The sequence below is a fragment of the Eurypyga helias genome, unplaced genomic scaffold (assembly GCF_000690775.1).
Source record: "Eurypyga helias isolate BGI_N326 unplaced genomic scaffold, ASM69077v1 scaffold6427, whole genome shotgun sequence".
NCBI classification, from domain to species: Eukaryota; Metazoa; Chordata; class Aves; order Eurypygiformes; family Eurypygidae; genus Eurypyga; species Eurypyga helias.
In genome coordinates this window covers 897-7,028 of record NW_010263572.1, presented here as the reverse complement: position 1 = coordinate 7,028, position 6,132 = coordinate 897, and positions in this window count along the sequence as shown.

The following is a 6,132-nucleotide window of genomic DNA, read 5'->3' as shown; positions in this document are numbered from 1 at the left end:
CCTCCCTCAGAGGTGCCCCAGGGGCTGCCGGGCCTCAGCCTCCCCGTAGGGCCCCGGCATCGGGCGCCAGGGACGGCGTCGCTCCTACCCCCGTCACGTTCGCTTGGCACCGGGGGGTCGAGACACCCCCCAGCCGCCGCCCAGAAACCTCAGCGGGCGGCACAGGGGGACGGCGGGGCGAGACACGGCGGAAGGAGGGAGGTGGGTGTTTTAGATGGAGGGTGTTTGGGTTATTCTGAACCAAAACCAGGTTGGTTTTTTAGGAGGACACAGCTTCCCTCCCCGCCGTTAATATTTTCTCCCCGCAATTAAAGTTTTCTCCCCACAGTTCAGGGTTTTTTCCCCCAGAATTAAAATTTTCTCCCAGCAATTAAAAATTTTCTCCCCACAATTAAAGTTTTCTCCCCATAATTAAAGTTTCTTTTCCACAATTAACGTTTTCTCCCCATAGTTCAGGGGTTTTTCCCCCAGAATTAAAACTTTATCACTTTTCTCCTCATATATTTTTTCCCTCAGAATTAAGATTTTCTCCCTGCAATCAAAATCCCTGTAACCAGACTTTTCTCCCCCCAAAACTTTTCACTCCCCAGTAAAAATCTTTTACCTGCAATCAAACTTTTCGACCACCAGAATTAGGATTTTCTCCCTGCAATCAAAATTTTATCCCTGTAATCAGAATTTTCTCTCCCCCAAAACCTTTCACTCCCCAGTTAAAATCTTCTACCTGCAATTAAAATTTTCTCCCCAGATTTGAAGTTTTCTCCTCATAATTAAAGTTTCTTCTCCACAATTAAAGTTTTCCCCTCATAATTCAGGGTTTTTTCCCCCAGAATTCAAATTTTATCCCCGTAATCAAACTTTTCTCCAACCAATTAAGGTTTTCTCCCACCAATTAAAATCTTCTCCTGGTAATTAAAGTTTTCTCCCCATATATTTTTTCCCTCAGAATTAAGATTTTCTCCTTTCAATCAAAATTTTATCCCTGTAATCAAACTTTTCTCCCCCCAGTTAAAGTCTCTTCTCCACAATTAAAGTTTTCTCCCCATAGTTCAAGGGTTTTTCCCCCAGAATTAAAGTTTTCTCCCGCCAATTAAAGTTTAAGCCCAACTCCCACAGCCCCCCCAGCTCCCCCTGAACCCCCTTACCTGGATCCAGCCGGGGGGAACAAGCGGGATGCCGAGGCACAACCTTCTCCTGCCAAGAGAAACGCGAAGCCGAGGGTTACACAAAATTCAGTGTTTGTTTGGTTCCGGTTTTTTCTGGGGGATTTTCATGAGGATCCTCCTGGGCAGAGGGGGAAGGAGCTGCCTGACCCTCGCAGCTGCCCACGAGCCCACGGCCGTGGTTTCCTGCCCTTCACCCCCCCACCCCCTTCACCTCTTTTTCTGCGTTTCCAGCTTTTCTGTTGTTTTCCAGCTGGGGACGACAGACTGTCTAAAAACGCCTATTTTGGGGTGCAGGAGGGGAAACCGCTCGCTGCCGGAGATCGCTTTGCTGCGGGGTATGGAGGCACCCCAAAAGGGACCCCAGGGATGCCTCGTGGGTGACGTGCGATGAGCAGGCCGTTCCCTCCAGCCCATTTCCTCACCTATTTTACCTTAAAATCGCCTGTTTTTCCAGGCCAACTTGCGTCGCCGGCTCCCGGCCCGTGCCCCAACCCGTGAATTCCCCTGCTCGGGGCTGGGCTGGTACTGAACCGCGACGGTCACCCACGCCAGAGCCCGGAAGGGCGAAGCGCAGGAGCAGCTGACCACAAAACCTTCCCGGAGGCCGGCAAGGCCTGCTCTGGTTTTCCCGCCGGAGCGCTGGATTGCTCTGCTCTTACCCCGTTTCTTGCTGGTTTGGGAGGCGCGAGAGAAAAATGGTCGTTTCTACCTCCGTAAAAACAGTCCCTTTCTGGGAGTGACACGGGAATGGGCAACTCCTGCTGCAGACGGGATTAGCACCCAAACATCGGAAGGAGAGAAGGGAAAGGTCGCTGTAGCCTGGGCACGGCTGGCTGTTGCGTGCAGCAGTCAGCGTGTCCCAGACCGGGGGGAATTGCAGGTCTCGACGCTGGAAAAACACACGCCGGGGGGAGGGTGTGCTTGCCGGATAAAAACCGGAATGAAATAAGTGACATAAAGGGAAATAAAGTGACACCAAAAGAGGCGAGAGGAGAGGGAGAGGGGAATTCATTACAAGCCTGCAGGAAACAGGTAGGATCAGGCCGCTCGTGGGCAATATTCTGGGGAAGATGCGCCAAATATCACCTTTCTCCACCTCGTCTCGTTATCTGCCCCCGACCATGCGGACCCAGACCCCGATGTGCTCCAGCCTCCCCCTGAGAAACTACTGAAAAGGCTTTTTTCATGTTTTCCCCCGTCTCTGCGTGTTTTCCCGGCGGCTCGGCACCACCATGAAACCCGTCGGCGTTTCTCCGCCTCCCGGTGTGCGACCACCCTCCGGCCTGGGGGTCACCCTCCCCCTCCCCCTCTTCCTTCCCGAGGGAAGGCTGGAGGATACGTGTGCTCAGTGAAGATGGAAGGCCCAGACAAGGCCGTTTCCTGGGGGCGGGCGCGAGCGGGTGGGTCGGACGGCGAGAAGGTTGCGGGGGTCACCCGCCCCCTCCCCCTCTGCCTTCCCGAGGGAAGGCTGGGCTGTAGGATACGTGTGCTCAGTGAAGATGGAAGGCCCAGACGAGGCTGTTTCCCGGGGGCGGGCACGGGCGGGTGGGTCGGACGGCGAGAAGGTTGCCCGAGAGCCGCTCCGCTCCCAGACGCTCTGACGCTCCGGCCGTGGCCGGGGAAGCCCCTTACCCCTGGGGAGGGACGTTCTCCTGCTGGGAAGCGTCACGGGAAGCACCGTTTTGGGGGCGGGAAGCGGCGATTTCAAGCTTTGCTGGCTTCGGGAAGAATTTGGGGTTTGCTGCTTCTCCATCCCAGTGCTGAGGTTTCCAAAATACAGGGAGAACATGGGATGGATTAACACGGGATCCGGGCTGGCGTGGGAAAAAACCCAAGGAAGGGATGGGGGAGGGAGAAGCCAACAAGCACCTGGATGTTGAACGGTTTGGGCCCCTTCACTGGGCGCAAAAACGGGTCTCCGGAGGCCCTGCCCGAGCCACGGGCAGCCAGGATGCCAAGGCTATGTCCGACCCCCCACATCCCGCTGACCCCCCGCTCTCCCATGGGCGGCTGTCGCCTGCCCCGGGCCCGTTTCAGAAGGTTTGGGGGCTGCTGGGTGCCCCAGGCGGCTCCTGAGGAGACCTGCAGCCCCCCCACCCCCCCGGAAAAGCACCCTTAGGTGATTCCCTCACTTCTGCATCCGAGCTCTGCGCCTCGTGGGCCGTCAGGTGCGGTCTGGGAGGAAGCAGAGCAGCCGTAACCTTCTGCTCCAGCCCCCTGGCTTGACAGAGGGGCTTTTATTCCACCCCCTCCGACACCCCAAGCTTGTTTACACCAAGATGCGCATTTTTCGGGGAGCCAGCGTGGCCTCCTCCAGCTCCTGCCTCCTGCCCGCGCCGGCGGGGCTGGGACACCTCGTCCTGCTGGTGCTGAGCACCCGGGGCGAGGAACCCACTCCTCTCCCCACCTCAGCACCCCGCCAGCACCCTGGGAGCCGTTTCAGCATTCCAGCCCGTCCACCCCCCTCTCTGGGAGGGACACGGTTTCCCGGCGGGGTTGGGAGGGTGCGACAAGGTCCCTCTCCCTCCACGGTAAACCCAGAGTGTCCCCAGATACCAGCAGCGGTTCACAGGCCGGTTTGTTCCACCACACGCCCCCCCCGGCGGGGCAAAAGGAGGGTTGTCCCAAAATCTAACGCGGCCCTACCTCGCTTTGGTGCGTTTTGTCCCCAAACAGCCGCTGCGTCTCCCCCCGGTGGTTCCTCCCCGAGTTTTTCAGGGCCCCCGGCCCCCAGCGTCCTGCTGTCACCCCACCGCAGCTCCCACACCCCTCTCCCAAGCAAGACCTCTCTCTGGGTCTTGCTGATGCTTTCTGTATTCATAAAAGACACCATCGGGGCACGTTAAGGCCTGACTCATCCCTGCTCCAACCTCGTCCACCCACAAGCCCCCAGACTCCGAGCTGGGTGACGGATTAACGGCTCGGCTGCTCCCCACAGGCCATCGCTCGGGAGGAGGATCCTGCACCACCAAGGTTGCCGGCGCTTCCTCCTTCAGCATCCAGTGTTTGTCCCTCCCCGGGTTCCTCCTGTTTCCCGCTGGCGAGTCTCCAACCTTTCCTTGGCAAGGAACGGCCCGACACCTCAGCAGCCTCCCCCACTACAGCAATTCCCGTCGCTTTCCCTTTTCCCATGGTATTTCACGCAAAATCTTACAGCTGGCTCGAAGGGTGGCGAGTGATTTGGGAAGTGCCACCCCCACCCCGCCGGCTTGCCCTCCCGCAGCCATACGGACACCAGCCGCGGGTGACGGACAAAGCGGTTTCACACCAGACGCGCCCTTTCCGCTGTGCCCCGGATTTCGGGTTTTCCGGCAGGGGACGGCAATTCCTCAGCAGGGGGGCAACAAGGACGTTTGACCAAATCCTGCGGACGCTGTGAAAAGCTGCATCCTTTGTCACCTCGCAGAGCGGGAGGCAAACGAGATGCTGCCAGGGATGGAAACCAGCCGAGGGCTTAGTGCTGGTTTGTCTTTGGGGTTGGTGCTTTTTTGGTTCCCCAGCTCAAAAAAAGCGTCGAGAAGGTTCAAAAGCAACCCAAAGGGGCTGCAAGGAAGCTGGGGGGGGCTTTTCCCAAGGGCCTGTGGTGACAGGACAAGGGGTAACAGGTTTAAATTGAAAGTGGGGAGGTTTAGATTGGATATCAGAAGAAATTCTTCCCGGAGAGGGTGTTGAAGCACTGCGACAGGTTGCCCAGAGAAGCTGTGGATGCCCCATCCCTGGGAGTGTTCAAGGCCAGGCTGGATGAGGCGTGGAGCAACCTGGTCTAGTGGAGGGGGTCCCTGCCCATGGCAGGGGGGTTGGAACTGGATGATCTTTAAGGTCCCTTCCAGCCCAAACCGTTCCGTGATGCTGTGATTTGGGTCTTCCTCCAAAGACCGACCTGCTGCTGCTCGGCCCCAGGACCATTCCGCAACGAAGGGAGCCATCACCTTCCCCGTGCTCGTGGGCGAGCGAAGGGATCTCGGGGATGGCAGCAAAGGTCTCTTCCAGCCACTGACTCCATCAATGCTTTCAGTCCTCTCCACCAGAAAAGAGGCTTTTCATCTCTCCACCCCTTTTCTCTGCAGCCTCTCTGCCCCAGAGCAATTTGGGGGGCGGAGAGGATGCGAAAGCAGCCCCGCACGGTCCATGTGAGCTCAAATATCGCATAAACCCCCCGAAACTGGTCCGATAAACCCACGGTCTGCAGCCAGGGTCATTTATCCTTCCTTAGCCAGGAGGAGAGCCTGGTGCTGCCCAAAAGAGCCCCAAGGGAGGAAGAAATTGGTGGGGACGCCTGGAAAAGCATAAACACGGCTCAGCCCGACACCACGTCCCTCTCAGGGAGCGGAGAGACATTAGCAGACCTGGGTAAGAAACGTTCCCCCAGATTTCAGGCCCTAAATCCGCATTTTGGCAATAACCTGAAGGCCTCTTGCACCCTGCAAACAGCTTCACCTTCCTTACCTCCTCCGCCCCCCGTGTGAACTCCAGTTCAGCTGCCACGCGACCCTAAGCCCAGCCACGGCCCCGCAAACCGCGGCCCTAAGCCAAACCGCGGCCCTAAGCCAAACCGCGGCCCCGCGACGGGTGCTCGCTCATCCCTGCCTTCACCCCTCACTCTTCCCAGCTTCCGTCGGCTCGGTTTTCCCTCTGGAGCTGCTGTTCCCATTGCTTCCCCACTTCTTCAGCTGCAAGGTGTTTTCAGCTCCAACCCCACTCCGGAGCCCTCCGGGATGCCCATCTGAGCCCCATCCCTCGGCCCGAAGCAGGGAAGCCACCCCCTCCTCCCCCCTCATCCGCAGGGCACCTCGTCGAGTCTCTGGGGAAGGGGATGGTGGTTACGTCCCCGCATCCCGAGCGACTTCTGCCACCCCCGGGGACGTCCCTCTGGGGACCAGCGCGTCCCTCAGCGCCACCAGCAACGAGGTGGAGAGACACCGGGGACCAGCCGGGTCGTTTCCCGCCCCGGGGCTTTCCCAGGACG